Here is an 11,966-nt window from a genome sequence, read left to right on the forward strand (position 1 = left end):
CCCTCCTCCCACCACCCTGGGTCTTGCTCATTTAACCTACGAAACTGCCAGGCTCTGAGGAGAGGATCAGTGTTGTTCAATGTGGCTACAGCTCCATGTCAGTGCACAGTGTTGGGCTTTTACGTAACGTGGAGCCAGTGTGGTGTTGTGGAAAGTGAATCAAACATCGAATCAACTGGATCTGTGTTCAATGTCAGCTTTGAAATATAGGTCACAAAACCATAGGCAATTTGGTCAACATCTTTGAGGCTTAATTTTGCCATCTAGAAATAAATATAGTAGGATTGTTGTAAGGATTAAACAGGTTGTGGATGGAAAAGTTCTGGCACATGTAGGCATTCAAGAAGTCTTTGCCTTTCTCTGTACTTTGCCTTAGGCTCTGGGATACAAAGCTGAGGCTCAGTTTCTCACCTAGAAGGAAAATAGACCTAAATTTAATAAAATGTACTAGGTATGGTGATAGAGGTCAGCACAGGGAGCTGCAGGCTTGACCTGTAGCAGATTCTTAGTAAGCTTTGGACAAACAAATAAATATTTCTGCCATCAATCCGGGTATCCCAAATCTTGTACTTAAACAATTAGTTTTGAAGAAATCTAAAAGTAGGGCTTGGATTTCCCTGGCGGTCCAGGGGTTAAGACTCCTTGCTTCCATTGCAAGGGGCATGGGGTCGATACCTGGCCAGGGAACTAAGATCCTACATGCCGCATGGCGTGGCCAAAAAAAAAAAAAAAAAAAAAAAAAAAAAAAAAAAAAAAAAAAAAAAAAAAAAAAAAAAAGGTAGGGCTTAACATTTAACAGGTTAAATTGATCCAATTGGTTTTAACCATGTTCCATCCTGTTAGAATATTTTTAGAGTCATTATTCTATCATATAATACATTTCTATTGCATTCAGATTTGTGTCATCTAAAGGTCTGGCATCTCATCCAATTTATCACAGACATGTTGACCAGGATGGCACAGGAGAGATACCTGTGGCAACCCACTAGAGACTTCCCTCCAGGATGTTTCTTTGTGCCTAGGATATCTGGGCATTGAAAAAGCTACTGGAAAAACTCTCTGCAGATGCTGTTAGAAGTCCTTTCAGGGGCCCCAGCCTGGTGTGTGGCCAAGCAGCCATAACTTCTAAGCAATGGTAACTCTCAGTCAGCATCCTGGTTAAACCGTAAGTCAAAGGGGCTGGACATGCCTCCTCCAATTGCCATCAACTTGCAGAGAACTTTGTACACTCCATCTTTTTCTGATCCTCTTGTCACACTGCTGCTAGAGGGATACGTAGTTAAACTGACTATGTCACTTACTTGCTTAAAACCCTTCTGGAGTGGATTGCCTGAAACATGAACTCCAAGCTTCTTAAACAGTACAAAAGGCCCTCCATGGCTTAGCTCCTGTATATTTCTCTATTGTGTTTCCTGACACTCCATTCTTCATAATTTAAGCTCCTGAAATCCTTACCCCCATAGATCTCAATATTCTATTGCCATACTTTTGTTCATGCATCCTTCTGCATGGGATGTCTTCCCCTCTGCCTGCCCCCTTTGCCTTGTCTCTTCCACTCAGTCTTCCAAATCAGGGGAAAATTCCTTGGCCCACCACCCGAATCTGGGACTGGGTTAGATGGCTCTTTTAGTATCTCCTGTACTCCTAATAGAGCATAATCTATTATTGATGCACTTAGTACACTGATGCTAACCATTTGTCCTACTAGACTCAAAGCACCTTGCATTGAAGGACCATGTTTCAGTTATCTGAGAATTTCCAGCTACTATCTTCAGGCCCAGTACATGGTCAATGTGCAATACATAATTGTTGAAGTGTACACATGTTCTCAGAGCATTTTTACTAAGTTCTAATTATTTTCTTGAGAATTAGAATAGAGAGAATTTTTAGGTGGAAACTGAGGCCTAGAGGGGTTGAGTGACTTGCCCAAGTTCTCCCAGCTGGGATTAGAGTTTCACTTGACCTCCTAACCCATAATGTCCACCAATAGCAGTACTGCCTTCTTGCCTCTGTAATATCCAGAACTTATCCAGAACTGCATGTATTTATGTCCCTGGCTTACCTGGGAATCCTCAGGTACTATTATGGAGAGTGGAAGTGAATTTACATAAATGACAGGCCACTGAGTTTTTTTCTGGCAAGGGTGTTTTCACCCAAATGGAGTATTCCTGGAGACATTTTGCCTTATCCTACTGGAATGTGTCTTATTAGTAAGATTTTAGACATCTGGCAACTGGCATAGGAAATACCACCAAGAAATGGATCTTTCAGTGACTGTGAAATCACACAGTATATGTAAATGTCTTCTCCAGCTACCTGTAGAGAAATTCTAGGTAGTTTTGTGGAGCTGGAGCCATGCTAAGTCTAAAGGTTGGAGAACATGTTGGAAGACTGACAAGGGGGACGAGAAGGATGAGTTGGGGAGGAGAGAGCCCTGGTATATGGCCTTTTAGAGTCAAAGTCAAAGGTTACATCCATTCCTCCCAAAGATTTACATAAAAGATGGGCTACAGATGAAACCTCATACCCGTTTTATGTAGGCTGCATCACAGATCTCTTAAGGATACCGAGCACAAATGAATTGCCCTCTATGGAGCAATGGTGCCACGCAGACAGAATATTTATGAGGTGGCCCCTTGCATCTTCAAGGCAGGCTTTGAATTCAGGATTTTTCCCATGGCAGAGCTTTTGATTACAGCCTGGGGCTGCTTCTAACTTTGTCACTGAAGGCAGCTTTAGTCCTGCTTGTCCCCTCGTTCTGATGTAAACCAGGAACAGAAGGCTGCCCTGGAAGCAGCTGGCCATCACCTTCTAGTAGGAAGCAGAGTTCAGAGCCCATGGACTCCTGGCCGGGAGAGTTCAAATGCTCAGCCCTATGTGGAGGGTGCCAGGCAGAAATGAAGTCTGAAGAGAGAGTGAGGTGAAAAGAGCACAGGGCAGAGCCTGTGTCGATCACTCAAAACCAAGGGCATTATATGGAACGCTGCACTTGTATCTTCAGGCTGGCAAAGGCACCTCAGGGACTGGCTATAACATGAAGACAGATTGTTGGAGAATAGCTTCTCTCTCTGTGTCTGCACCGTACCGCACCCACAAACCTCAGTGGTTGCCCAGTCCCCTGGTCTCCTGAGAGGTGAGTCACCCTCATGTCATAATTCAGGTGCTTATCTCCACGCCTTGTATGCTGAATTTCTCCCAGCAGGAAACGTTTCTGGGACTTAGAAGTCCTGCTGGCAGTGCCCCGGGAGGTAGCTGGAGTGGGAGCTCACCCTTATTCAGCCTTGTTCCCTCTTATTTCAGCTCAGCCTCTCAGGACTGCCTTACTTTTGTGCCCTCCAATCCCACTCCCATCCCCCCAACAAAATTTGGAAATGGATGGGGTCTTCCTGCTCAGGACCTGGGATAGCTCCAAACCCATCCAGCCTCCTTAGAAATGCAGTTACTTCCTAGGGTGGCACTCCTACTTGATGGGGCTCCTAGACTGTGCTTTAGGCACCCCCTCCCCCGGTACGTGCCCTGCTTACCAAGGGCACACGGCTGGAGTCTTCCTTGCCCTCCACTCCCAAGTCTTGTCTGAACATGGCCCATGGGGCCCAGGAAACAGTGTGATTTTATGATTAAGGAAGGAATCTTCTATCCTATCATTCCCTCTCCCCTACTATTTACTCTTTACTCCTTCACTCTGCCTCAGTTTCCCTGATAAGCTTGGCCAACAGCCTCTCACAGGCTTAGATTCTACAGATTATAGGTTGGGTGTGAAATGTATTCGTTATCGTTTTGGAAGGGGTAGGAAGAGATGGAAAGTGCAGTCATGGCTTGACATGATTAAACACTTCCCAGGACAGGACAAATGGGCAGTCAACCCTGATGTCTTTTTTAAGGCCCTTCCTGCCCTGCCTATGGGCAGAACAGGGTTCACACAATCCAAAGGCAAAATGTGTAGCACCTCCTATGTTGGGAACACATGTGTGGAGATGGAAAGATGCTAAGGAGAGAGAAGGGAAAGTGGCAGAATGAGAAACAGGTTTCCAGGATCAGAACTGGTCTGTCTGCAAATGCCTTCAGGTCACAGAAGAATGAAAAGGGAATGTTGCAGGGCAGGGGGTGGGAGGGTCTGAGCCCCTGGAATCCCACTCGTGGTCTTGCCTAATGTTTATTGACTGAGCGCCCTACACATGCTGTACACATGTTGTCTCCCATAATCCTCACAAAGACTGTTGAGAAAGGCATTATCATGCCCACCTGCTGGTGGCTTAGGAGGGAGGAGTGAGAGGTGATTTTTTTTTTTTTTTTTGCGGTACGCGGGCCTCTCACTGTTGTGGCCTCTCCCGCCGCGGAGCACAGGCTCCGGACGCGCAGGCTCAGCAGCTGTGGCTCACGGGCCCAGCCGCTCCGTGGCATGCGGGATCCCCCCCGACCGGGGCACGAACCCGTGTCCCCTGCATCGGCAGGAGGACTCGCAACCACCGTGCCACCAGGGCAGCCCGAGAGGTGATTTTAAGAAACACCAGTATAACGATAACAAGCCCCTCACCTTCGTATAGCCTTTGCAATTTACAAAGCACTTTTATATCTTTTTTTCCCATCCTCATGACAACCCTGTGAAATAGTCAGGGAAGGCATGTCCATGTCCATTTTACAGATTTAACTATGCATTTCTTGAATCCCACTGTACTGGATGCAGAAGAATATTTCCTCTTCCAAGAGTCTGTGGTTTAGGTGATGTTTTCCACAGAGTAGGCAGGGTAAACCCTACAACAAAGATTAATTGGGCACAATGTCCAAAACTTCAGACTGCTGCTAGGGCCTCACATCCCAAGAAAGGCTGGAAAATTGGAGTTAAATAAAGTCAAAGCATGGAAATAGGCCCCTCACATTTCTCTAAGCAATCTCAACTACAGCCTAATGCAACACTTCCCACAAACACCTGATATAGCATGCAGACTCAGAAAGATAAAGGGTGTCACCAAAAGATGCACAGTTACTAGTGGCTGGGAGGACAAAAATGCAGGTCTTTCGTATCCTGGCGCAATCATTTTTCCATTCTGGCACTATGTTTCCTGAATGGTCAGGGGCCCTTATACTGACCAAGGCCCAAAGTCCTTAGGACAGTGACTTTTGTCCTGTTAGGGCCAGCTTTAGTTATTGTGCTTCTCCCTTTATTCCTTTCCCTGCCTTATCCACTGCTACTGCCTCCACAGATGTCCGGGGTCCTCGTGATGCCCCAGTTTGCCTTGAGCCCTTCCTAAGCTGCCTCAGCAGGCATCCTTCTCAGGCAGGCTACGGACCCTGGGCTCAGCTCGCTGAAAATGCACAGATGTTGGTGCTGGGATCTAGGGACTGACCCACTGGCAGCCACAGTCAATACTGAAGTCTGAGTTTGGGTCTTAAAGAGGCATGTGCTTCTGCCAACCCTGCCTTCCTCCACTGTAATTAAGCTTGGGGACCAGAGCTTTCAGGGCCTTACAGATGCATATCATCTATGGTCAGAGATTTCTAAAGGATTTTATTGCTTCGTGTTTGTTTCTGCTTATCATTACTGGGTTTTAAGACTCCAGATGTCTTTGGGGCTCAACCCTTGATTGCGAGTGGGAGCAAAGTAAAAATGAGACAGACTGCTTAGGGAGGACAGGGGCCAAATAAGGATTAAGATGAGTAAGTGGGGAAGACAGACATCTTACCCTCTTGTCAGGGATAAATTAAACATCTGCCTTGCCTGATGACTCGTAGCATCCCAGAGAAGAGTGAGAGGGGTGGGAGAGAAGGTGTTTTGTCATTAGTAGTACTATTGTAACAGTTTTTAGCTAATCCTCAGGCTTTTTAGGAAGGCAATCATGGAATCTGCAAATTGTGATAATCATGCTCTTGCTTTTCAATATTTACTACTTTTACCTACCTTGGTAAATTATTTAACCTTTCAGTGACTTGTTTCCTTATCTGTAGAATGGGTATAATAGTGATGCCACCCCCAATGGTATCAATAACCAAAGGGTTATTGTATGAATTAAGCAAAACTGGAAAACCACTTGAAGCAGTGCCTGAACTACAGTAAGCATACGATAAAATTTTAGTTATTTTTGGGCTTCCCTGGTGGCGCAGTGGTTGAGAGTCCACCTGCCGATGCAGGGGACACGGGTTCGTGCCCTGGTCTGGGAAGATCCCACATGCCGCGCAGCAGCTGGGCCCACGGGCCATGGCCGCTGAGCCTGCACGTCCGGAGCCTGTGCTCCGCAACGGGAGAGGCCACAGCAGTGAGAGGCCCGCGTATCATTAAAAAAAATAATAAATAAATAAATAAATAAAATTTTAGTTATTTTTTTTTATTTGCACATCATGTTTTATTTAATTAGCTAGGGCTTTCAAAACAGTGATACGTAATCGTGGTGATAACAGGAATCCTTATATTGTTTCTGAAACTTAGTGGGGCTTTAAGACATTATAATCAAGTATGATGTTGACTATTAGTGTGAGACAAAAAGAAAAAAGAAGCTTTCTGAATCTTCTTAGGGTGTATCTTCCATCCTTTGGAGCACATATGACTAACCAAGGCCTCCTGTGCATCAGCTGCCTCTTGCTCACACAGTTTAATCAGCATGATGTCATCAATGTAATGGATCAATGTGATGTTCTGTGGCATGACCGGAATTTTCCAGATCTCCTTGGACTATATTATGACAGAAGGTAGCAGAGTAAAATAGGCCAGGGCAAAACTGAAAATTAATATGGTCTGTTCCATGGAAGTGTGAACTGTTTCTGATTCTCTTTCTTTGTTGAGGCAGACGAGAATGTATTTGCCATATACATTCATTTGTATTATTTTTTAGATTCTACATATAAGTGATATCATATAGTATTTGTCAGACTCTCAGATATAGAGAAGAAACTAGTGGCTACCAGTGGGGAGGGGGGTGATCAAACAGGGTTAGGGGATTAAGAGACAAAGACTACTATGTGTAAAGTAGATAAGCAGCAAGGTTGTAATGTACCGAACAGGGAATTATAGCCATAAGCTTGTAATAACTTTAAATGGAATATAATCTATAAAAATATTGTATACCTGAAACTTATATAATATTGTAAATCAACTATACTTAAAACAGAAAGAATGCATTTGCCGAATCAGTGGGCACATACTCTGTGCCTGAGACCTTAGTACTCTGCTCTGGCAAAGACATTTGACACAGCAGCTGGGGCTGGGTCTACCACTTGGGTGAGCCTGTGGGAGTCCACAGTCATTCTCTAGGATGCATCCAGTTTCTCCCGGGGTCAGACCGGAGAGTTAAATAGAGATATGGAAGGCACTACCATGCCTGCATCAGTTAATCTTCACCATTTCTCCAGGGACGCTATCTTATTTCTTATTTACTATGTTGGCTGAAAGGGGGCGGTTTCAAAGACTTCCACTTGGTCTTCCCCTGATGTTAGCTCTTACCTCATAGGCCAGGAGCCCATTGTGGAAATTACTCCAACTGCCAGTTACATCAATCCCAATGACAAACTTAGTGATCTGGGAAATGACCACTAGGTGGGCCCACGTACCTCCCAACTCATACATGATGAAGGTACGGAGCTTCCTTGGCTTAGGACAGGGTTACCTCCCGATAAACCCATCATCAGTTGAAAATATCATTAAGTCAAAAATGCACTTAAAACACCTAACCTACTGAATATCATAGCTTAGCCTAGCCTACCTTAAATGTGCTCAGTCCACTTACATTAGCCTATAGTTGGGCCAAATCATCTAACACAAAGACTGTTTTATAATAGAGTGTTGAATATCTCACATACAGGCATATCTCATTTTATTGTGCTTCACTTTAATGCACTTGGCAGATACTGTGTTTTTTACAAACTGAAGGTATGTGCTAATCCTCCATTGGGCAAGTACCAGTGCCATTTTTCTGACAGCATTTGCTCACTCTGTGTCTCTGTGTCACATTTTGGTAATTGTTGCAATATTTCAAACTTTATTATTATTATAATATTTGTTATGGTGATCTTTGACCAGAGATGTTTGATGTTACTTTTGCAAAAAGATAATGACTTGCTGAAGGCTCAGATGATGGTTAGCATTATTTAGGAGCAAAGTATTTTAAAATTAAAGTATGCACATTGTTTTTTTTAGACATAATGCTATTGCACACTTAATAGACTACAGTATAGTATAAACATAACTTTTATGTGCACTGGAAAACCAAAAAAATTGTGACACACTTTATTGTGATACTTGCTTTATTGCAATATCTAGAACCAAACCCACAATATCACTGAGGTATGTCTGTAATCTATTGAATACTGTACTGAAAACAAAAAAACAGAATGATTATAAGGGTACGGAATGGGTGCAACTGTATCATTTGTTTACCCTCATGTGGCTGACTGGGGCCTGCGTCTCACTACTGCTGTCCAGCATCATGCGAGAATGTGGTACCATGGATCACTAGCATGGTAAAGGATCAAAATTCAAAATTCAAAGTGTGGTTTCTACTAAATGCGTATTGCTTTTGCACTGTTGTAAAGTCAAAAAGTTGTCAGTTGAACCATGGTAAGTCAGGGACCATCTGTATAGCTCTGGGTGTCATTGTTAACTTGGACCTAGTGTCCAATGGTCCTCGAAGTGTCTGGGTATTTACAATTTTCCACGGCGTAGATACTCAAGTAAATGTCTATGGGTCCTTTTGGGGGAAGGAGTGAGGGAGTCTTCAAGGGGGTGTTTTTTTTTTTTTTTTGCACACGGGCCTCTCACTGTTGTGGCCTCTTCCGTTGCGGAGCACAGGCTCCGGACGCGCAGGCTCAGCGGCCATGGCTCACGGGCGCAGCCGCTCCGCGGCACGCGGGATCCTCCCGGACCAGGGCACGAACCCGTGTCCCCTGCATCGGCAGGCGGACTCTCAACGACTGCGCCACCGGGGAAGCCCGAGGGAGTCTTTATGGCATATACTTGCCATGTTGTTATAGGCTCCTTCATCCTGGGGTCCCGCCCACATCATCAGAGAATTTCCAGATCTGAAAATTGGCTCTGCAAGGAATCATGACATTTGACTGGAGCAACTGACCTCCTCCTCCTCCTGATAGCAGTTCTTACCTTCTTTTGATTGCGTATATTAGGCAGAGCCCTTTTGGCTGCCCACCTGTGCTGCCCCTAGGAACACCATGTTCTGTACTCTCTACAGGTAGGATACCTTGGCTGTCACCCCGACTTTGCCAGTCATTATAGTAATTGCAACTTTCTGGCTTCTGGTGGTTAAACACTGTCACCTAATTCTATTGCTTGGACTGAGGGTACTTGGAGGACATCACCCTCACCGCTAATCAGCTAAGCTCTGTGACTTCTCCTACCGTTAGCCCTGGCCTGAAGAGGGGAGCCACAACTGAACTTTAGAGTGACGCAAACACCCCTCTCAAAAGTACATCCCTGATGGCCTGAGCCCTCCCAAGTCATGTAATCCTTAAGTGGGTCTTCTGGCCTCACTTCTCTAAGTCTTTTATCCCTGCTTCCATCTGCCACAGCAATTTATGCATTTCAACTTGCTCAGTGTGGGCCTTCACTTTTTTCTAAGCTTCTAAGAGTCACCCTAGTAGATAGTTTGTCCTGTCCCCTGGAGTCCTCACCAGGATGTTAAATTTCATTTCCTGAGAGAGTGCCCCAAGGTCAACGTATCTTTGTGCATCCAGCCTTATGTCCCCTTGAGCAGGCATCCTAAAAATTCAACCCTGTGGGTGCTTCCTTGGTTCCTGCCTGAACATGTTAGCTAATTCTCATGGCTCCTTCAGAGTACAATCTCTTTCCTCCCTTCTAGGGCCCATCATTTCCCCAGCTGGTCATGCTGAGATTTATCCTTAGTTATCAGAATGGCAGCCAGGAGGAAGGAGGGACAGCTCTTGAAGGGTGGCCTTGTTGCCTTGTATGAGAGAGGCCTCTGCAATATCTTCCCATGTGGGGGAAGTCCCAGCTCTAAATAGGGAAGGGGGGCCACTCTGCTGGATCTGAGGGTTAAAGGGAGGCTGCAGAGACACAGTCCTCTAAGGTGTCTACCTAAATGCCTCACCCCATTTTTCAGTGTCCCAGGATTTCCCAGGAAGGGCCTTAACCTCAGCATAACAGAACTGCCTTGGCTGAGCCATTAAATTGTCTTTGAAACCACATGACCCTAACTATGAGCTCCTGAGTTGGATCCATTCTCCCACTGTAGGAGATAAGGGCCTCTACCAAAGGAACCCCTGGTTCTCAAACGGAGTTTCTAACGGTTAACCCTCAGGTATGCCGTGTGCCTCTGTAGGACAACAATGCAACTTTGTAATAACCAGCCAATCCCATGTATGCCTTGCTCCTCTGCACCCTTTAAATGCCAGGATGTTCCTCCCTTGAGATGTTTTCCCAGGTCAGCATTGTGAAATTTTTAACAATGGAGCCCTTACCTTGTGCTAAGGACTATCCACGGCCCCACATACCACCCAACAGGGTCCTCCCTTCTCTCTGAGTAGTGAGAGAGCCAGTTTCAAAGCCCCATCTCAGCCCCTTTTCTTGGACCACTTCTGGACTCAACTGTGTCATTTGGATGCCAACATGGGTTAGAAGTGCAACAGATTAATTGAAGGAATGCTCCTGAAAGACACAGTGAAGGAAGATCTGGAGTAGGCAGGAAAAGTCTTCAAACCATGGTGCAGATGTGACCCTGTGAAGGAAGAGGAAGGAAGGGAGACCAGCTAGGAAGAGCCTGAGGCTGGGGCACAGCTCCTAGAAAGTCTCCACCAGTGCAACGGGAGATTTGGTGCAGATTGCTCCTAGAGGAGTCCCATACTGGGCAGAAATGGCCAGGCCCTAGGATTCCCTCTGTGCTCAGTGATGGGCTGGGCACTGCCCAGGGAGAGCACAACCTTGGCTCAAACAAAGCAGGAGCCTGAAGGTGCTGGCTGGAGGCTGTGGCCAGCTCTCAGAGATGCAACTCAACTGCCACTACCATGACATGACAAAATCCCCAAGTCATATGCTTGTGAATATGTGAGTGTATATATGCATGACGATCTAGAAATATACATACCAAGTACTTAGCAGAGGTTACCTCTCAGGAAAGGAGTAAGAGTAGGAGAATTGAAAGAAGGACTTACACATTTTATTCCATATATTTTTGTATTGCTTTAATTTTTGTAATAATTTATTCTCATGGCAATAATTTGTGTGGCTAAAAATAAATAAAAATATAAACTTAACCTCTGAGGCCTCTTAAATCCTTCTTTTATATCAACTTTGACTTATATTAACATCCCACCTTTGCTTTTTTAAATTTGGCATTTATGTGATATATCTTTACTAACCCTTTTACTTTTCATCTTTGTGAGCTAGTGTGTTTTAGGTGTTTCTCTTGAGTTTAAAAATTTTAAACTTGTGGTTTTTCGTCTTTTGAAAAAGATTTTAAAATCTATTATTGTTTTGATAACATCTATTTGGGTTTACTGCTATCATTTTGTTTTATGCTATAGCAGTTGAGTTCCTATTTGTACACAACGGAAACCTAATCTATCTAACGTGGCAGAAAAAGTACATGTTGTGGGATGACTGGAAAGACAGAGAACCAGGCTTAGAGAATAAGCAGGAACTATGGAAGGCAAGATAGAGCTGAGATCATGAGATCATACCCTGGGGACATGCAGGACACTGTCGCTGTATCCCTGTTACTGCCACCCCTGGACAGCACTGTTTTGGGTCGCTCTTAATGCTGGACTCTTTTTTTTTTTTTTTTTTTTTTTTTTTAGTTTGTGTAAAAAAAAATCCTAGTCACAGATAAATGCCTGATAGCCAAACACATTTTTTTTTTTTTTGCGGTACACGGGTCTCTCCCGTTGCGGAGCACAGGCTCCGGACGCGCAGCCTCAGCGGCCATGGCTCACGGGCCCAGCTGCTCCGCGGCATGTGGGATCTTCCTGGACCGGGGCACAAACCAGTGTCCCCTGCATCGGCAGGTGGA

This window comes from Lipotes vexillifer, unplaced genomic scaffold (genome assembly GCF_000442215.2).
Source record: "Lipotes vexillifer unplaced genomic scaffold, Lipotes_vexillifer_v1.1 scaffold1453, whole genome shotgun sequence".
Lineage (NCBI taxonomy): Eukaryota > Metazoa > Chordata > Mammalia > Artiodactyla > Lipotidae > Lipotes > Lipotes vexillifer.